At 34.5% G+C, this 22,708-nt stretch overlaps 1 long non-coding RNA gene and 1 other non-coding gene across 2 annotated transcripts; both read left to right on the top strand.

Moving 5' to 3' along the window:
- Positions 1–19,579: 19,579 nt before the first annotated feature.
- On the top strand, positions 19,580–21,843 carry LOC131229292 (uncharacterized). Its single transcript, XR_009163249.1, has 4 exons — positions 19,580–19,637; positions 20,455–20,525; positions 20,665–20,731; positions 21,787–21,843. It is a non-coding gene; the product is annotated as an uncharacterized LOC131229292 (long non-coding RNA).
- On the top strand, positions 21,359–21,431 carry LOC131230141 (small nucleolar RNA Z267). The gene has a single exon (XR_009163864.1). It is a non-coding gene; the product is annotated as a small nucleolar RNA Z267 (small nucleolar RNA).
- Positions 21,844–22,708: the final 865 nt, after the last annotated feature.

The following is a 22,708-nucleotide window of genomic DNA, read 5'->3' as shown; positions in this document are numbered from 1 at the left end:
AATTTTTGTGATCCTCGACTAGTCCTGGTCTTGCTTGACCAGTCGAGGATTCCTCGACTCAAACTCCAATGGTAAAATCATTTAAAATCAGGTCATTCTGAACCTATCAAAGGAAACCCTCGACCAGTCGAAGGTGACCATCGACCAATTGAGGGATGTCAACAACCAGTCCTGGGTTACGCAAACAGCACCCAAAGTGCATAAATTTGAAGCGGTTTCTGAAATTTTTGAACTCGCTGTGAAAGTTTGAGTTGTAAAACTATAAATAGGGTTCCCTAGGGCACTCTTAGGCATTATCTAGGGTTTGGAGAGTGGAGCAAAAGCTTGGATAAGCCATCGCCAAGAGTTTTTCTTCCTTTTCCTTAGTTGTTTTTATGTTTTTCTTAAGAGATTCTAATTCAATCATGTCTATGGGTGGCTAAACCTCTTAGATAGGACTAAGCGATGAAGCTTGTAGCGTGATGGGATGTTTCTATTACTTTTATTCATGTTTATATTGAACACTTTTTATTCTAGTTTGATTATAAGGAATACTTTCAGTTTTTAATGGTTTGTTGTGAATCAAATTACAATAGATCTGCGATAGCTTTAAGTAGTTCTTTTCATGTATCGAGATTGTGAAATTAGGAAATCCTGTTATTTTCCATCGTCCATTGGGCATGGTTGGATGATGGAATCAACCCTAACTTTCACAATTCTCCCAGATTGGTTATGGGATTGGTAAATTTTGTTGTTTGTCTCGTCTCCTGGGCATGGTTTTGTGATGGAATCACTTCCAGTTTTCACACTTCTCAACCATTGAGAACTAGGTCAAAGGAAGTTTAGATTTGATTTTACTAAGATATCTTCCAATTTGATAGGATGGGACTCCGATTCCAATCGTGTGACTTGAATTAAGCATAGATCTCCTTGATCTCTACAAGTGGATCTTTGGAAACCCTAATTTCCCACCTTTGAATTTCTTAAGTTTCTTATTACATTTCCCACAATTACTCTCAAATATTCCAAATTTAGGTTTTCATCTTTTTCTATTTCTTCTTCTAATTACTTTCAGAAAACACACGAGATTAGTCCCTCTGGAGTCGACCTCGATCTCACTGATATTATTACTACATCGTGACCCTACACTTGGGGTTGTGAACAGTAGGCTTAGAAGTGGTGGGTCTTTAGGAGGTGTCCCATGAATGCACATTTTTTACCAATTGATTAAGGTAACCCCGTGCATCATCGGCCGCCTTGTTCATGAATTCACCGTTACACATCATCTTTATGAACTGGCACATTGGTGAAGTTAATCCATTATAGAAAAAGTTTATTGTTCGTCATATTTCGTAGCCATGGTATGGATATGAATTTGTGAGATCTTTGAACCTTTCTCGGCATTGAAAGAAGGTCTCTTCCTCTTTCTAGGTGAAGTTCATGATTGACTTCTTTAAAGTGTTAGTTTTATGAAAAGAAAAAAAAACTTTTTGAGAAATTTTCGGGTCATCTCGGCCCATGTGCCGATAGATCATTGCTTTAAGGAGTGCATATATGTCTTTGTTTTCTCCTTCAATGAGAAGGGAAATAATTTAAGTCACACTATATCTTCAGAAACATTAAAAAAGTGTAACGTGGTGACAATCTCATCAAACTCTTTAATGTAGAAGTATGGACTTTTAGATTCTAGTCCATGGAAATTAGGAAGTAGTTATATCATTCTAGGTTTAACGTCCATGGTTCTTGGATTTAATGGGAGTATCATGCAGGAAGGTGTACTCACTCCTGTCGGACATAAATAATCTCGTAGAGTACGAGGTGGGGTGCATGATGCACCTCATTCTCATATTCAACTTCCTCAACTAGACATTAAGGTTGATTTACAGTCATAACTTCAATTAATTTAGAGGATCTCAAGTGATATCTAATCCAGTAATGGATAGGCAACCCTTCGACTAATCCTCCTTCACTCAAGAGACGAAGAGTGTTATCAAGGACCCACTTAGGCATGAAACACTCTTAGCCTTCAAGTAACTTAATAACTAAACCTAAAAAGAAAACTAGAAAAACTGAAACAAATATGATATTTAAAAAAGATAAGAGAGAGTTGGAAAGAAGTTACTTGATTAGGGTTACTATGTTAGGATTCTACCAAAAAAAATAAAATAAAATAATGCTAGTTTCTAAAAATAATTTCAGAAAAATACTAACCTAAAAGCATAATAGAAAAATAAATCTTAATCTTAACCTAATTCTAATACTAATTAATCTTAGAAAAATTGCATCCGTAGTCCCCGGCAATGGCGCCAAAAACTTGTTCACAACACCAAGTGTAGGGTCGCAATGTAGTAATAATCACAGGGACTAAAATGTACATATCTTGAAAATAACTAGAACTAGAACTAGAAGAAGATCTAAACCTACATCTAGAATAAAAGGGGGTAATTGTGATTGGTGTTGATGAAAACTATCAATTAAAAGGTGGGAACTAGGGTGCAAAGGATCCACTTGTAGCTATGATGATGATATCTTACTTTGATTTAAGAGATACAATTGGAATTAGAGTCCTATCATATCCAATTGAAAGATGAAATAATTAAACCATATCTGAACTTTTCGTTGACCTAGCCACACATAAAGGAGTATTGTGATGATTGGAAGGGACCCTATCATGCCCTGGAGATGATGGTGAACAACAAAATTTATCAATCTCATAATCTTAAAATAAGAAAAGAAGATATTCAAAGCTATCACAACATTTGTAAGTGCTAAAATGATAAGCACACTTTAATTGTCAAATTTCATAAAGCCAAAACAACTTGACAATAGATCTTCAAGACTGGTCCATAATCAAGAGAAGCTCAAGCTCAAGATCAAGAGAAGATTAAGCTCAAGACCAGTCCATACTCAAGAGAAGATCAAGCTAAAGATTAACTACTGTTCAAGAAAAGATCAAGCTAAAAATTGACTAATGTTCAAGAAAAGATCAAGCTCAAAGTCAAGATGAAGTCCGAGACTTAGTTCAAGTCAAAGAAGATCATATATTTAATATATCTCAGGTGGTATAAAATCCTAGAAAGACCTTAAGACTAGGTTCTTTAAAAAATATATTATTTTGAGTTTTTATGCTTATTTTGCTTGGAATTTAGCCAGCCCAACTTTTAGTTCGGCTAGCCTAAGCTTTCTCGACTAACCCAACTTCAAGCCCAAAGCTAAAACTGATTTTTGTTGCAAATTCAGCTAGCCCAAGTTTTGGTTAGGCTAGCCTGAAAAATTTCGGGTCAAATTCCAGCAACTACACCTTTTGGAATTAGGACTAATTTGACCAGCCAAAGGGAAAATTCGGCTAGCCGAACTGGGGTGTTCGACCAGCCGAAGTTGACCTTGGGCCAGCCAAATTTTGGATAAATCTTATCCCGCTCAATCTGAAGTCTGTTGAACTGAATCCGGTCTGCATGGGCTAGTCGAAGACTGTCTCAGGCTAGCCAAAGATTCAACTTCTTTGCCTATAGATTGAGTTCCTCTCTCATTCTAAATTAATTAAGTTAATTATCAAAATCCTTCTGCATGAGAGAGAGAGAGAGAAGCTCAAGTTATTAGCAAGCTATTGACAAGATCTATAATTTAATTTATATAGCTTTTTTTAATTCCCTTTATCTCAAATCTTTCAAATTTGAGTCTAAAGAGAGTAAACTATACTCTTCTTTTGAGATCTAGGAGAATTAATTCGAGTAGCCTTTGGGTTGAACTTAATTAAAATCAATAGAACCCTAGACCCTTCTATCTGACTGAACAAGGAACAATCTACAGTCAATAAAGAGGTACTACTGGTATAAGCTTCTGATATGTCTTCTACGGTGAATATAAGTATACCTTCTAAACTCTTTTAGGTTTTTCTGAGATAGCCTGTTAAAATCTCAGTTTAGGTTTTGTCTGAGATAGCTTGAAAATATCAGTGTGGAATTGATTGTGATAGCTCATGAAAATCACAAGAATTGTATAAGGTTGTTAAGGTGAACCTAGCGAAAAAACCTTTTCATAGTGAAAACCAAAATTATGAGGGAAGTAATTTTATATTGGAGTAGGTGTGTTGTTTTTAAAGCACCGTACCACCATAATCCTTTATGTTATGTGGTGAATGCCTTTATTTTATTTGTGGTGAATGATTGTATTTAATTTCAGATTGAGTGGTGAATTTTATAATATTTTAATTTACTCTTGCAAGTTTGAGGGTTTGATTTTAAAGAAATTCGTGAAATAAGGTTATCATGCTTAAAAGTTTAGGTGAAGATTGTCCTAAAACTTTAGGTGAAGATTGTTCTACGAATTATTTGGAATCAACATTTCAATACTTAACCAATTAAGATCTTTACTTTATTTACATATTCAACACTTATTTTGATTATTTGACATTGTCCAATACCCCCCTAGACATCTTATGATCTCCTTTTTAAGTGGTATCATAGAAGGTTGCTCTATTTTATTTTATTTTTGGATTTACTTCCTTGAGCTAGATCCAAAGCTTTATTGTGTCAAATTTCGATAGCTTGTCCATTACCAGACCACCTCCTTTTGATGACTCTAACTATTTATATTGGAAAGCCAGGATGAAGATTTTCCTCAAATCCTTAGATGAAAATGTGTGGCAAGCCACTTTAACTAAATAGATCTCTCCTATGGTAGAAGTAACTGCTGATGATGGAACCAAATTAATGAAAGAAGCCGCATTTACTTTTTGGACCATGATTGAGAAAATGAAAGCAGTGCTAATGTAAAAGCCTTAAATGCTATAACTTGTGCTTTATCGCCTGATGAATTCAAAAGAATTATTTCTTGCAATACAGCTAAACAAGCATGTGATATTCTCGAAACGACACATGAAGGAACTACTATCGTCAAAAAAATCTAAAATATAAATCCTAACAACCAAATTTGAGGAGATTCGTATGAAAAAAAAATGAGTCTTTTATGGACTTCTATATGAAATTAAATGACATAGTAAATTTCATGTGGGGTTTTGGAGATAGAATTCCTAAAAGCAAGGTTTACGCAAAAATACTGCGATCACTTCTTGATAGGTTCAATTCAAAAGTTACTGATATATATGAGTTAAGGGATATAGATGTTATGAAGGTTAAGGAGTTAGTAGGGTTTCTTCAAACATATGAGCTGAATTTCAAAGCTCCCAAAGTCAAGTCTATAACTCTTAAATCTTCTAAATCTGATTCAAAGGAAACTAATGTTAATTCTGATTTTAAAGATAATGAAGATGATATGGCTTTGTTAGCTAAGAAATTTTATAGAATTTTCAGAAACAAGAAAATAACAGATTTTCAAAAACCTTTTGATAAAAGAAAAGGAACTTTAATTTTTTAGAAATCTAAAACAAGAGACAGTCAATGTTTCAACTGCTATGAATATGGGCACTTAGCTTCTAAATGTCCTAAAAATGATAAATCTAAAAGAAAAGGCATGATAACTACTTAGGATGAATTGTCAGAGTCTAAAACTAACTTTGAATCTAATAAATCAAACCAAGAAAATGCAAACGATGTGAAAGCCTTTATGACAATAGCAAGAGTCACTTCTTCAGACAATTGTGATATGTCTGACTATGAAACTCTAAAAAGTGACCCTGAAAATAAAGATGATCTTCAAGATGCTTATAATGCCCTACGTAGAGAGAGTTGTAAAATAGCTGTCAAATTAAAAATTCAAAAAGGAAATTATGTTAAACTAAAAGTAGAACTTGAAAAAGTTGTTTTCGAAAAATCTCATTTTTTCGATTGTTTTGAAAAAAATAAAATTAGATTTAAGTTTTAAATCTGCTGAATTGGAAGAACTTAAAATAGAAAATGAGAAACTAAAACTTGAAGTTTCTTCCCTTAAGAATTCAAAAGATACTTGGAAATATGCCCTTGGTGACCAAAAACTTGAATAATTATTAACCTCATCAAGGAGATGTGGTGACAAGTCTGGTTTGGGTTATATTAAAAATAACTCTTTAAAAACCAAGGATTCTACTCCTATCTTTGTAAGAGGACAATCCTCGAACTCTAAAGGAAAGACTCTAAGAGATTCAAATTGTAAAAAAAAATGATTTCAAAAACTCAAAATTTTTTCAAGTCTCTAAAATAAATAATAATGTCATCAGTTATAAACATCAAAGGTATAATAAACCTCCCTTAGCCAAAAAAATTATCAACTTGCTTAAAGAGTTATTAAAATCCAACTCGGATAAGACAAGGGTATATAGAAAAAGGAGAAATCCTAACTCTCAAATATAGCGAAAAACAAGAGATCCTTCTAAAACCGAGAACCATAACGAAATGGGTTCCAAAAGTTAAGTGTCTTATTGCCCACACAACTTTCAAAGCTATTAGCCATTTAAGATGATACTTGGATAGTTGATGTTTGAGACACATGATAGGTGATAAGGTGATATTCTCAAACATCAACAAAATAAATGACGGCTCAGTTACATTCGGAGATAGAAACAACTGCAAGATAATTAGCCAAGGTAATGTACAACTTCCTAACTTGCCTCTCTTCGAAAAAGTGCTTTATGTTGAAGGATTAAAACATAATCTTTTGAGCATATCTCAGATCTGTGATAATAAGCATAGTGTAAAATTTTCAAATCACAGATGTGAGATTATAAATGAGAAAGGAAGTGTAATATTAAATGCTCGCAGAACATCTAAAAATTGTTATATAATTGATAACTCTTTCTCAACAAACCATTCATGTTACATGGTCCAAACAAACGAGGTTGAACTATGGCATAAATGTCTTGGACATGTAAAATATAGAGATCTATATAAAGTGAGCAAAAGAGATCACTTACGTGGCCTACCCAAATTGAAAAAGATAGAAAAGTTTGTGGCACATGTCAAATTGGCAAGCAAATTAGCAATAGTCACAAGAAAGTGAACTCCTTAACCACGGCTAGACCTCTTGAACTTCTCCATATAGACTTAGTTGGACCAACTAGAATAGAGAGTAGAGGTTGAAAGAAATATTTTCTACTTGTAATTGATGAATACACTAGATATACTAGGTAGCCTTTCTAAGAAAAAATTCAGATACTCTTGATGAAGTCAGAAAAATTTTAAAACGTATCCAAACTAAAAAAGAGTTATCTATGGTCAAAATAAGAAGTGATCATGGTACCGAATTTGAAAATAGCAATTTTGAGAAGTACTACAATGATCATGGTATATCGCATGAATTCGCTTCTCCAAAAACACCTCAGTAAAATGGTATTGTTGAAAGAAAAAAATAGAATTCTACAAGAGATGGCTAGTGTAATGTTAAATAGCATGAATCTACCATAAAATTTATGGGCTGAAGTTGTTAGTACTGCATGCTATGTAATAAACCATGTTTATATTAGAAAAGCTAAAAATAAAACAACTTATGAATTATGGTTTAATAAAAAGCCCATAGCTAAATATTTTTAAACTTTTGAAAGTAAATGTTTTATATTACGTGACCAAGAAAATTTGAAAAAATTTAAAGCCAAGAGCGATGAGGGAATATTTCTTGGTTATGCTCTAAATAGTTAAGCATACAATGTTCTTAACAAAAGAACCGGGATGATACAAGAATTTATAAATGTTGTGATAGATGATCAACAGATCGCACCTAGTCCTAATCAAGATGATGATGATGATGTCAATTTGATTAATATACTTGACTCTTCATCTAAATCAGACAATACTGATTAAGGTTAGTCAAAAACCATTCGACTAATCAAATACTTGTAACCCTCGCACTAGCATTTAGACAAGAAGACAACTAGAAAATATATGTAACCATGTCTACTTTACTTCCTAAATTGAACCGGGCAATGTAAATGAAGCACTCGTTGATAAAAGTTGGATTAGTGTCATGCAAGAAGAAGTAAATAAATTCATTAGAAATGATGTGTGGTATTTAGTTTCCAAACCTACTGATAAACATGAGATTGGAACTAAGTGAATTTTTAAAAATAAAACTGATGAAATGGGAAATATTATTAGAAATAAGGCATGACTAGTTGTACAAGAATATACTCAAATAGAAGGTATCAATTACGATGAAACCTTTGCACCAGTTGCGCGCCTTGACTCAATTAGATTTTTTTTTTTTACATTGCATGCCATAGAAATTCAAATTTTATCAAATGGATGTTAAAAGTACATTTTTAAATGGTGATTTGAATGATGAAGTATATGTTGAAAAACCAAAGGGTTTTGAAGATCCCGAACTTTCAAATAATGTTTACCATCTTAAAAAGGCTCTTTACGGTTTGAAACAAGTTCCCAGAGCATGGTATGAAAAATTGACTAAATTTTTACTTAGTCATAATTTTGTTATGGGTAGTGTTGATAAAACTCTATTCAACAAGAAATATAATGATCATATCCTGATGGTTTATATCTATGTTGATGATATCATTTATGGATCTATGTGCACTAACTTATTTATTGAGTTTTTAATCTAATGAAATCCAAGTTTAAAATGAGTATGGTCGGTGAACTAAACTATTTCCTTAGATTGCAAGTGAAACAACTTGAAGATGGAATGTTCATCTCACAGACCAAATATGCATTGAATCTTGTAAAAAGGTTTGGTTTTGAGAATGGTAAAGATTTCGATACTCCAATGAGTACAACACTTAAACTCTCAAAAGATGAATCAAGTAATAATATAGACTCTCGTCTATATCAAAATATGATTGATAGTCTTTTGTACATAACTGCTAGTAGACCTGATATTGCATTTAGTGTTCGAATATATGTTAGATATCAATCTAATCCTAAAGAATCGCATTTAACTGTTGTTAAACAGATAATCAGATATGTCGCAAGTTGTACGAACTTAGGGCTATGGTATCCACATGATACATCTGCATAAATCATCGGATATACAAATCCAGACTGGGTAGGAAATGTTGATGATAGAAAATCTACCAGTGGTGTATGTTTTTATGTTGGAAACTGCTTAGTATTCTGGCTCAATAAGAAATAAAACTTTATATCTCTCTCTATAGCTGAAGCTGAATATATTGTAGCAGAAAATGCTTCCACTCGGCTAATTTGGATGAAAAGAATGCTAGCTGATTATGGAATTAAGCAAGATATAATGACTTTGTATTGCGATAACTCAAGTGCGATTAATATCTCCTAAAATCCAATCCAACATTCTCGTACGAAACATATTGACATACGATACCATTATATACGAGAATTGGTTGAAGACAAGTCTATCATGCTAGAATACATTTAAACTGAGAAGCAGCTTGCGGTCATACTGACTAAGCTGCTAGACAAAGTTAAATTTTCCAACTTGAAGTATGATATCGGTTTGTGTGTTGTTAAATAATTGTTTCATTGCTTTTTATGCATTTATTTTTATGTTTATATTTAATAATGGAATGCATGAAATAATAATAAAAATTAAATATGTCAAAAAATCCAAAAATTTGAGGTTTTTCTACTCGCCAAGCACATGCTCGCGTAGCCGAATTCTTCGGCCAGTTGAGCACATGCTTAGGCTAGCTGAAGATCGCATGGATTCCACCCAAAAAGGGAGAAAATCCCAAATCCTTTTCATTTCATACATTCTTCCTCGACTAGTCGGTGCCCCATTCGATCAACCTATCTTCCAAACTTGCTAGTAGGTGATTTCCTTTCAAATTTCTTCTATTATTTAGTGGTCTTTTTCTAGTAAATTATATTTGAGTAGTTGTTTCATCATTTAAAACCCTATTTGTTGTGGATTTTGATCAAAATCTGATCTACTCATTTTTCTAACATTTTCATTGATCTTTTTTCTTATATAAACTAGTATGGAGTATAGATCTAAGAAAATGGCATGCAAAAATCGTGCTAGTTCCTCTTCTAGATCAACTCCTATTGGTGTAAGAACCCTACGGTCGCAAGATGATGATCTGGACTATGTTCAGGATTTTTGCACAAGAGATATCATCATTGAAAAAATGGTTAATTTAGACCACATTACTCGTTTCGGTCTTGTTCTCATTCTGTCTAAAGTTGGTTGGGAACACATTTTGGGATCAGGTGGATTGACTTACCGCTCCATTGTGCAATGTATGTATGCGTCAATTTATGATGTCACTCTTGAGAATTTGACATTCTCAATAAAATTTGTTAAAGGGACATTCCAAATGACGCCGCAAATTATTTTAGCATTAATGAATATAGTTTATGTGGATGATGGCATACCTATTTTCACATTATCAAAGAAAATGTCCAACTTTGGAAAACAAGCAATCACCTACAAATTATGTCACTTTAATGCAGAATGGCAGTCGGGTAATGCCCTCCCCGCAAACAAAATGCTCCCTAAATATCGAGTATTGTGTCGAATTTTTACATCTAATGTTTATCCTTGAGCTAAGAATAAGACCGATCTTACTCCCTTCATGCTTAGAGTTTTTTATTTTGTTGTGTCTGGTATGCGTGTCTATTTGCCATCTTTGATTTTCTATATCATTATTAATTTTCGCTTGCATCCCAAGCATGATTCGATTCCCTGTGCTTATCTTATGACTTGCCTTGCGTTCCCTTACAATGTGCAAATTCCTTCCTTTGAGGCACCATAATCTGAACTCCTGTTTAATAATTCCAATCTGAATATGATGAACCTTAAACCTCTTCCTAGACAAGATGAAGAAAAGGAGGAAGCACAACCAGCTCCAGACACCACCACGGAAGACATCTTTAATGAGTTGGATGATGATTCAGATGATCCAGCTAATTTCGACTACAAGCCCTCTTAGGTTGATGAGCGACTTAAATCACTGGAGGAGAGAGTTGAAGCATTGCATGTATCACAAGACTCATTTATTCAAACTCACAAGTCTTCAATGAAGTACATGAAGAAGTACTTCCATCGTATCACCAGGAGTTTGAGCCAACATGATCTATCGATGCCCGCTCCTTCCTTTAGGTTGGATTGAGCTAGATTTTTTTTCTTTTTAAAACTTATGATGGTTCTTTAACTTAAACTTTATCCCGTGTCTTGGTGCTTCATTAAAGATGGTTCTTTAACTTAAACTTTCTAAAACTTTAAATTTCCTATACTTTCATGATATTAGCACTTCCATGATTTTAACAATTCCATATACTAACTTTTACATACTTCTTAGTATTGGAAATTTTATGTGCTTAAATGATATTTATCTTTTTCTTCCTTTATCATTTTGTGAAAAAGAGGGGGGGGGGGGGGCGGGGGGGGAATGTCATGAGAGTAGAATGATTGCTACATGTGGAGGAAAATTGAATGCAATAAATGACATGAATGCTATGTATGTATATCGGAATGTTTTATATGTTTTCACAGGCAGAATTATATTTGAGGAGGATTGCCTGATGAGCTTCATCTGTCAGTAAGCTGAAGATTACAAGAAGATCCTCTACAAGACTTAATTTTGATTTCAAGACTTTAATGTTTACATATTGTAATGATGATTGTTTTGTCATGAAATTGACAAAGGGGGAGATTGTAAGTGCTAAAATGATAAGCATACTTTAGTTGTTAAATTTTGTAAAGCTAAAACAACTTAACAATAGATCTTCAAGACTGGTCCATAATCAAGAGAAGCTCAAGCTCAAGATTAAGAGAAGATTAAGCTCAAGACCGGTCCATACTCAAGAGAAGATTAAGTTAAAGATTGACTAATGTTCAAGACAAGATCAAGCTCAAAGTCAAGATGAAATCCGACACTTAGTTCAAGTCAAGGAGATCATATATTTGATATATCTCAAGTGGTATAAAACCCTAGAAAGACATTAGGACTACGTGCTTTCAAAAATATGTTATTTTGGGTTTTTATGCTTCTTTTGCTTGGAATTCAGTCTGCCCAACTTCTGGTTCGGCTAGCATAAGCTTTCTCAACCAGCCCAACTTCAAGCTTGAAGCTAAAACTGATTTTTGTTGCAAATTTGGCTAGCCCGAGTTTCGATTCGGCTATCCCGAGAAATTTCGTGTCAAATTCCAGTAACTACACCTTTTAGAATTTAGACAAATTCAGCCAGCCGAACTAGGGTGCTTGGCAAGCTGAAGTTGACCTCAGACTAGCCAAAAATTGGATAAATCTTATCCCGTGTGATCCGAAGTCCATTGAACTGAATCCGGTCTGCTCGGGCTACTCGAAGATTGTTTCGGGCTAGCCGAATATTTAAATTCTTTACCTGTAAATTGAGTTCCTCTCTCATTCCAAATTACTCAAGTTAATTATCAAAATCCTTCTACAAGAGAGAGAGAAGTTCAAGTTATTAGAAAGCTATTAAACTGTATTTATAATTTAATTTATAGCTTTTACTTAAAATTTTCTTAATCTCAGAACTTTCATGTTTGAATCTAAAGAGAGTAAACTGTACTCTTCTTTTAAGATTTAAGAGAGTTGATTCAAGTAGCTTATTAGGTTTAACTTAATTAATATCAATAGAACCCTAAACCCTTTTCTATCCGACTAAACAAGGAACAATCTACATTCAAGAAAGAAGTTCTACTGCTACAAGCTTCTGATACGTCTTCTACAGTGAAGATAAGTATACCTTCTAAACCCTTTTAGATTTTTCTGAGATAACCTGTTAAAATCTCTGTTTAGGTTTTGTCTGAGATAGCCTGAAAATCTTAGGGTGGGTTTGATTGTGATAGCCAGTGAAAATCATAGGAATTGTATAAGGTTGTTAAGGTGAGCTTGGAAAAACCTTTTCATAGTGAAAGCTAAAATTACGAAGGAAGTAATTTTGGGAGTGGAATAGGTGTGGTTGTTTTTAAAGCACCGAACCACTAAAATACTTTGTGTTATGTGGTGAATGCCTTTAGTTTTATTTTTGGTGACTGATTGCATTTAATTTCAAATTGAGTGGTGGATGTTGTAATATTTTAATTTACTCTTGCAAGTTTGGGGGTTTGATTTTAAAGAAATTCATGAAATGAGGTTGCCCTGCCTAAAACTTTAAGTGAAGGTTGTCCCATAAATTTTTTGGAATCAACATTTCAATACTTAAGAAATTGAGATCTTTACTTTATTTACATATTCAACACTTCGTTTGATTATTTGACATTGTCCTATTCATCCCCCCCCCAAGGACATCTTAAGCTCTCCTTTTTAACATCTATTGTAACTTGAGTCATAATAAATCATTGAAAATTGAAAATATTCCTTAAATTCAAACTATAAGTCAATGCAGTTCAATAAAAATAAGAATTAATGCAAGAAAATCATCCCAATACGCTACAAGCTTCACCTCTTAGCCCAAGCTAATAGGTTTAGCCAACCATAGACATGACTGGATCTAAAACCCTAAAAGAAAGCATTAAAATTATAAAATGCAGGAAGAAAAACTTTGGGAGACTACTCCACCCTTTGGCTCTATTCCTTCTAACCTAATTCTTGTTTAGAACTCCTTAAAGAACTCATACTTATAACCTTATTCTGACTATCTTTGAAAACTACCTCAAATTTATATACTCTGCGTAACGCCTTCGATGTCATTGAATATAACTTAAATCCAGAAGTCGTACCTTTTCACACTGCGGAACACCTTTCACTCTGCATAACTCTTCATGTTGTCAAACAAACCTTTTATGTCACTGAACAGTCCTTCGATGTCATTGAAGGGAGTTCGATCAATCGAGAATGTGTTTAGAATGTTCCAGCGAGTTACTCTAAAAATCCACAAAAATCTCGATGTCATCAAACTGCCTTCGATGTCATCAAGTAGCTCTTCAAGTAATCGAATAGGGCTTCAATGTCATCGAGAACTGCATCCAATTTGTCTAGCAACCAACTTGATTTTCATGTAATTCTTCGATGTCATCGAACACTGGCTTCGATGTCATCGAATGGTGGTTGATGACATAAATAGTGAAGTTCAGATTCTGTGAATTTTTGTACTTTTCACTTTTGACTTCCTTCTCCACTTAGTTTCCCTGAATCTTGGGGTCTTGAAATCTTCAATCTTGGTCTCCTAAGATCCATCCCTTACCTTGGTAATTCTTGAGCATTAAATCCATGCTTTTAACATTTTTTTCAATCCAAGCCCTTAAACTCACCTCTCAATACAAACATGTACAAAATATACCCATTAGGCGTTATCATGTTCATAAAACCAAGATATAAATAGTGAGAAATATGGAATATTTAACACTTAATATAGGTGTTCTTAAATTATAGTTGTAAGTATAATGTATATAATTTAAAAACTCTGAAGTTCGGCGGCCAGCGTAACGATATTCGGCTAACTAAACATAATTCGGCCAAGTTTACAACATTGATTGAATTTTTCATGGCAAGTTTGGCCATCCTGAGTTTTGCTCGTTCAAGTTTCCAGCAATGTAACTTTTCAGATTCCAGGAAAATTGGGCCAGCCAAACCCTGTACTCGGCCAGTCGAATTTCGACTTCGGCTAGCCGAAAATTTGATTTTCTTATCTCACGGAATCCAAGGGTCATTGGATCGCAATCCTTGAAATCTGGCCAACCGAACTAAAAATTAGGCTGACTAACTTTCTAAATCCTTTGGCTATAAATAAATGCCTTTTCTCATTCATTTTAACAACGAAAATTGGTGAATAACCTTCTCAAAGTCAAAGAGAAAGTCAGACCCTTTTCAAGCTAGTTGTATGGTAACTCTAATCTTTGTTTAGCATCTCTATTCTCTTTCTCAAGTTAGTTTTTAAATCATATTTAATAGAGTTCTTCATACTCTACTTGAGATTCAGATAATTGAATTTGCTTCTGAATCAAATTTGCAGCATTAGGGTTTTGTTTTATTGAAAATACTTTAGATCCCTTTTTATTCTTTCGAGTTGAACATATATTACTACGTCAATTCCCTAAGAAAGAAGATTGTTGCAATCAAGCTTCGGTTACATATTTGAATCGGCATTTGAAGATAAGTATCTTGTATTTACTTTTGTTTCATTTAGGTTTTTCTGAGATTGCTCGAAAATATCAACAGGTTGGTTTTTGGTGAGCCCATGAAAATCACAAAGTAGGTTTTGTTGTGATAGCCTATGAAAATCACAAAGTGGGTTTTATTGTGAGAGCCTGTGAAACTTAAAAGAACTGAGTCAGGTTGTTAAGATGATCCCGTGAAAACCTTGAAATAGTGAAAGCTAAAATTACGAGGATAGTAATTTTGGGAGTAGAGTAGGTGTGGGTTTAAACAATGAACCGCTATAACTCTTTGTGCATTGGTTGTGATTGATTTTATCTTTATTGTGAATGCTTTATTTATTTTTTGGTCTTGCAAGTTTGAAAGATTGATCTCAAAGACATCATGAAATAAGGTTGTCCTATCTAAATCTTTTAGGTGAAGGTTGTCATACGAACTATTTGGAATCAAGGTCTCAATACTCTAAGCAATTGAGATTAATTGTTTATTTATTCCGCATTATATCGAAATATTTGGTATTGTCCTATTCACCCCCCTTCTAGGACATCGATAGCTCGTCTTTTCAAAGAGAATAGTAACATTTTCATAATAACAATTGAAAATTTGATAATGAAATCAAATAATAAAAAAAAAACTTCTAATCCATTTTTGGACTTCGCCAGGGCAGAGCACCCGTGCAGTTGACATTTTAGGGATTAACACAAGGCAGAGCACCATGAGCATTTTGGACCTCCCAAGGTAAGGCACATTGCATCCAACATTTTAAAGAGTCCGAGCAGAGCACCCATAGCACATTCACAATCTTTTCAAGGTAAAGCACTTATAATTTTAATACATTTTACACATAATAATAATGAAATGAATTCAACTTAAGCACATATGATAATCAAGAAAATCAATCTTCATCTCATAACCATAATTAAATAAACTTAGTGAAATCAATCTACATGTAATATAAAAAATCAAATAAACTTAATCTACAATGTTAATGTAGGATTTTTAACTGGGAAGATCACCTACCTAGCTAGAGAAGATCTGATGTTCCTGCAGACATCTGGTGAAGATCTGACCCAACATTTGCTATTCCTAAAACTGATAATTGTTGACCTGGTTGATGAATTGAATATAATCGCAACAGCAAATTACTAGTTGTTTTCTTACATGAGAAGTCTAATCAAATAGTGTTTGTTATGCAAATGCCATTGATTAATGACCAAAGGTTCGCAGTCCAGGTTCTAATCTTGATAGTTAACCGCACATGGATCATTGAGTCAACTCAGTGAATCGTTGTGCTATCAAAGAGATTTACAGAGCTAAGTTGTAAAATCTTTAAGCGTGCATTGGTTAATGAAGCGAGATGGTTAGTTCTAATCACTGCACCATGAAGAGGTGTTAATATGGTTTCGTGGTCAGCTAATCTCGGCAACGAGTTGCTTGTTTTATTAAATTTTTTGCTTGACTTAGTGCCTTCATGCACCATTATTGCTACAAAAAGATCGGATTTGTGCATGGAGTATAATCATAGATTTGCATTTTAATTACATGTAAGTGCTACTAGGGTCATTTGGAGAATACTTGGTATGTGAGGTGAGTCTGGATGTGCTCGAAAGATGGCGCGGGAAGGACCCATTTGCTGAAGAAGAAGAGACCACCTTCAATGGAAGATTTCTATCTGGCAAAGATTTGAGGATTATACTTCTTCTGGTCTAAGAATATCAATGCAGGGTAGCTTAGGAGGGTGCTAGAACGGGGTTTCTTTGAAGTTTAGCTAGTGGTTTTGAAATTTTAGGGTTACGATTGCTGGTTACATGAAAAAGAGGGACATACAATGAAACTACAGTTGCAGGAATTGTTCTAATTGGTTGTTAGCACTAAAATTGTATTGGAGCAATAAGAGTCGTTGGATCTTAAGGATTGAATGATTGATAAGAGTTGGAGGGTTTCATGTAGATTACTTAGTTTTTGTCTTTGGAATAGTTAGAGAGAGAGAGAGAGATGACACAACATATTAATGACGAGTTTGTGGATTGGCAAAGAAATAGATTTGAGGGATGATTCGATCGATGGCTGGGATTGAAAGGATGGATGGTAAGGATTCTCTGGATGGAGGTCTCACAGATCAACAACAATTCATGTTTGCAAATGTCACTACAACAAAACAGAGCTTGGCCGACTGATGGGGTAACCCTTTGCCCGCAGCCAGTTTTAACAACTGCAGGCAAAGGGTCCTATAAATTTAAAAAAAAAACAAAAAAAGCCCTAACCTATTGCGTCGTCTCTCGCTTTCTCTCTGCCTCTCCCTCTCTACTCCCTCTCGCTCTCCTTCCCTCTCGTGAATCGGCGGACGTAGCGAGGAAGATCACGTTTGCGATCGAGTGCGAGATGCAGGGATTGCCGTTCACGCTCGGGTTGGGCGAGCCAAACTTCGCTAGGAAACTGAACCTTGAGTACGATCTCATCTGTAAGCCGTCCAATCTCCATGCCCTGAAAAAATCCCTCAAAAGCCTCAAAAATTTCAAAAACGGGATCCTCTTCACCATCCACTAGATCCTAGAGTCCTGGATCTTCGCCGCGTGAGAGCTGCTGCAGCGGATTGGGGATCGGGTGGAAGAAAAGGAATACAAGAAGGCTGCAAGCGATTGTTGGTTGCTCGAGCGGATCTGGAAGCTTCTAACAGAGATCGAAGATCTACACCTCCTGATGGACCCGGACGATTTCCTCCGCCTCAAAAACCAGCTCTCGATCAAATATCTAATTAGGAATATGCATGGTCGAATGCCTAATTAGGGATTTGCATTACGGAATCCCTTTTTAGGGATTTGCATTGTTGAAACCCTTATTAGGGTTGGCATGCACTTTTTTTCCCAATACCAATGCTTCTTTTGTATATGAGAATCATCTACAGCTTGTCTTGTGTTTATGGCCCCACCATGGTGTGTATGGCATCCAACCTGTCTAGTAGGGACAGCCCACCATGAAAGTGGGGTGCATAAAATGTCAGGCTGACCCAATCATTAAGTGGGCCACATCATAGAAAAACAATGGATAGCCACGCAAAGCCCTCCAATTGGATCAGCCTGATTATTGGTGCCTCCCAATTTCATGGTGGTACAACCCTTCTGGACAAGGTTGGATGCCCATGTACACACAACAGCGGGCCCCGGATGCAACTAGTTGTGGATGATTTTCATCAATAACAGCTCTAGAGGAAACCTTTTGTACTTGTATTTTTGAGAAATGTTTACAATGAAACTTACAAATCTATGTGCTTGAAATTCTATCAGATCCAATCTCAAGGCTTGTCCTAATGCCTTCCCGATCATGATCTTGCTCATCTGTTAGATCAATGGCCCACATTAACGTGGGACAAATTGATTGGATGTGGCGTCAATGGATTCCTGACTGTGGGGCCCACCGTGATGTATGTGTGTTATATCAATGTGGTCCATCCATTTTGACAGCTCATTTTGGGGCATGATCTAAAAACAATAAAGCAGATCCAAATCTTAGGGGGGACCATACTAAAAACTTGTGGGCCACAAAAGTTTTGGATCATGCTTATATCTGTGTGGTCCCTTCATCCAGGTCTTTGTGACCTTATCAAAAGTTTAGATGGAAAATAAACATTCTGGTGGCCCCCAAGAAAATTTTAATGATGGGTATTTAATCACCACTCTATTTCTATGTTGTGGTCCACCTGAGATTTGGATCTACTTCATTTTGAGATCATGCCCTAAAATGAGCTATCAAAACAGATGGACGGTGTGGATGTAAGGCACATACATCACGGTGGGTCCCACAATCAGGCACATACATCAAAGCTATGGCTCTCACTATATCACTTCTACTGCTTGTTCTTTATTTGTTTTTCTTTTTAAAACTTACTCATGTTAAATAGCCCTATAAGGTTTTTGATCTCAATGCATTTGTCACCAATCATGAAAAGTTGTTATCTGCTCACTTCACAGTTGTACTAAATTTTAACAAGAGCTTCTCAAATTCCTTAAAGCAATGGGATCCTACATATTGTGTTTTGTATTCCATTTTTGGATGTACATATTGCCTTAATGTGATTGCTTGTTACATTCACTACTATTTTTTTTTCCTTTATTCTGTTTTCTTTTCTTTTGTTTTTTTGTTTTCTTTATTCACTTTTAACTTAGAAGGAAAAAAGCTATTTTCAAGCTACAATACTACCATTTTTGCTTAGATCTATGCTATGGCTTTCTAATCATGTAATAAATGTTGGCTTAACAATGCCAATAATCTCAGTCTTAAAAGATGTTAATTCTTATGCTTCTTTATATTAAGAACAAATAGACTAAGCAATTCTACTTCATATTTTCTGTTTAGTTGAATCTGCAATTTTATTTGACACATTTAGTACCTGTTTGGTGGATGCAAAAATGTGTTCATCTCATTTTAGTTAACAATAATTATGTATTAGAGTTGTTATCTGTATTACATAATCACTTTTAACATGAACTCATCATCTATTAGAGATCAACATTAATGCATAGTTTCTGTTAACCAAAATGAGATCAACTCATTTTTCAGGTGTCTACCAAACAGGGCCTTAGGTGAGTTGATATTGTTTGTTTGGAGTAGCAAACAGTATGCTCATATTTGGACAACACATAGTTATGTTGTTCTCTATAGGTGGTTTCTTGTAGGTGCTTTTTCTCAGTTTCGTATTGTTTTGCTGGTGGTTGCTTGCTAACTTTTAGGACTTGATCAGGTTGGTTAATGGTGCTACTTCTTTATTTAGTTAACTTTAGTAGGAAACTATGCTTATCATGATATTTCTGTTAGGTTGATACTCATTTTTAGGATTTGTATTGTGCTCATGAGTTTCTTCTCTTTTGAGTCGTCTATTGAGAATTCATGTTCAAAATACACCTTGGTAGTGTCCAAGCATTTATTTGTGTGTTTCATATTTAAATTGATAAAAAGAAGGAAATCATGATTAAGTCTTATTTTTGCTTTTTTTAAGTTAATTGGTCTTAGTCCAACCTTGAAACAGGTTTGACTATATTGAACGAGATTACCGAGCTTGTGGCCTTGGTTGCAATTTTGAATTTCAAAGGTATGTCTCAAGAACTTTCAAATTTCAGATTACCTCTTTATTTCTATGGATTGTTTATGCAAAATGTACGTCCATTGTAATTTTCAATTTCATTTTGTTGCTTGTAGGTTAATGGAATGCATTTTTGGATTGTGTATTTTGTATATTTTTTCTTGTTTTTTTATTCTTTTCCTTTGTATATGTTTGGATTCTAGAAACTAAGTTTGAAAATCTTGCATGGTTTTGAATCATATATATAGTAGCATGACCTATGTTGCCTCAAAAGGAATTTCGATAAAAGATGTGATATACAGGTCTGTACTTCTGTTTCTTTTGCGGCCTTCTTTTATCTAGAAATCAGTTTTTTTTTTCTTCTTGTAAATATGTGGGAAACTAGGTTTTTAGAGGTAGTGAGCCATTAGAGGTTGAATTTTAGAAAATGGTGTATAAATTTTGGTTACGATCCTGACATTTCTTTTGCAGTCTTCAGAAGAAGGTATTTGATGTCCTCTACTAGATAGCAGACATCCCTTCTTGGAAGCTTACAAGATCAAGATAATTGTAAGTGTAATCCCCTAGCTTGTTCAGACCTACACCATTCCAACTGAATATGCTCTTTCCCTATTGTTAGATTTTGAAATACTGGTAGGGTTTTGGTATAAATGAGATATTCTGGTTCTCACAATCTGATTCTTGTCAGCTTGAAGAGATGGATTTCCTTAGTGTTCTTCAAATGATTCCTTCATGTTTTCAACTAGCAATGACATGTAGGTATTAGCTTGAGGAAAAGCAATTTTAAATTATGCTCTTCTATTAACAATGTGATCATTTAATTACTTGTGCAATTCATTACTCATCCATTGCTCTAACAATATCTTGTTCAGTCATTACTCATTAAGCTATACCTGCATTCTCCTATGTGTTTGAGAGTGCGGATGTGTCTCTCTTTTTAGTTTAGGAATTCAATCTGCCTAGAGGATCATGTTGATAGTTCTTTTATCCAGAACGTCTGTTGGGCTCCACCGTGGATGGACCATTTCATAATATCTCCCAAGGTTAGAGATCCTAGCATTTCCTTAAGACTTTTGTACTTATGTGCTTCTTTACACATATTCTGCCCGTGTTTTGGAGTGTAGAACTCCGTAGTAGCCATGAGATGAAACATGAACTTGTACTTTTATACTTGTGTGCTTCTTTACACATGTGTGCTTGTTTTTTAGTGTAGAACTCCGTAGCAGCCATGAGATGAAACATGAACTTCATTCTTAGTTGAGATCCAAGAGGCAAGGACACAAGACTTAATAATTTGGAAAATTATGTCTTGTTTTTGAATCATAATTTCTTATTTTGTTTCGACTTTGGATGATATTTCCCAGCTCGTGCTTGAATTATTTGAAGTGCCTATGATGGCTTTAAATATACTTTTGAGTTGTAACTACGAAAAAAAAATATGATCAGAGGCACGCCTATTTATCTTTAATTTTTTTTCTTAATTATTCTCTATTCAATTTCAGATGATTGCTTTCAACTTAGAGAATAGAGGCTTTATTACTAGAACTCTATTTATAACAATTCACATTTATTTTAGAAATATTTGTGCCCATGATTTGTTTGCTTTTTGTGCAGATTTTGAATAAAAGGCTTTATCAGCATGTCTTGGCTATCTTCTTGTGTTAATTATAGCAAGAAGTGTGTTCGCTCGGTAGTGTTCTTTCGTGTCATATTGTAAGATTCAAGCTTTTCCGGTAAGACCAATATCTCAAAAATTTGTAATTTTTTTATTATTTATACAATCTCATCTTTTATTGAAATATGTTTGTAGAATTATCTGAGGCCTGATATCAAGAGAGGAAAATTCTCCAGTGTAGAAGAGTGGATCATTGTTCAAAGGTTCACATCTTGCTAATCATTTAAATTTGTACCCTTTTTATACTATAAAATCCTCACAATTAGTTTAAGTTGGGAGCGTGATCCACTCAGTTGATGGGCTAGTCTTAGATACTACAAATCACTAAGCCATAAACCAAGATTTATGTAATACTTCATCCCATACTGAACAAATTATGTTTGCACTACATTAATTTTTTTATTTTTTTCCCTCAATGCGAATATAGTGGGTCGGTGTGTTTAAAAAAAAAAAAAAGAAGAAGCATTTGATCATTTCCAAGTGGTCAGCACAATAGGGATTGAATTGCCATCATTAAATTTTTTTGAGGGCCACAAAAGTTTTGGATCAAGCTGTTATTTGTGTTTTCTATATGAAAATGCCATTTTGTAAATGGGAGATGGATGTACAGATGGTGGCATGGGAGTCCATTTCCTTTATGTGGTTTCTCTTCTCACTTCCTATTTGGATTTTGTTTTCAAATTATAGGATGAGGGTTTTACTGTGCTGCCATTCTTTTGACATGGTGCCATGTTGTCACAGGAAGTTCATTCTCATGGGCGCCAAGTTGTCATAGGAAATTGATCCTCATGGGCCTAAGTGATGGACTTGACTGAATTTACGGTAATCTTGTACATTACAGAGATTTTGCAAAGTACTAATGATGTACATCTTACTTATATAAGGCATTACATTGAATGGACAGTCAAATTTTGGTGAAAATATTTTTATAAGACAAATATTGACTCGGCTGAGTTTTCATGGCCCGGTGGATTGGCAGGTCAATGCAAAACTTGGCCGATTTTTGTATAGGACTGATTCTTAGTATGAATCAGCGGACCAATTTCTTTTAAAGCTG

Source organism: Magnolia sinica, chromosome 16 (genome assembly GCF_029962835.1).
Source record: "Magnolia sinica isolate HGM2019 chromosome 16, MsV1, whole genome shotgun sequence".
Classification (NCBI taxonomy): domain Eukaryota; kingdom Viridiplantae; phylum Streptophyta; class Magnoliopsida; order Magnoliales; family Magnoliaceae; genus Magnolia; species Magnolia sinica.
The sequence above is the reverse complement of the archived record's forward strand: the minus strand, read 5'-3'. Positions and strand labels throughout refer to the sequence as shown.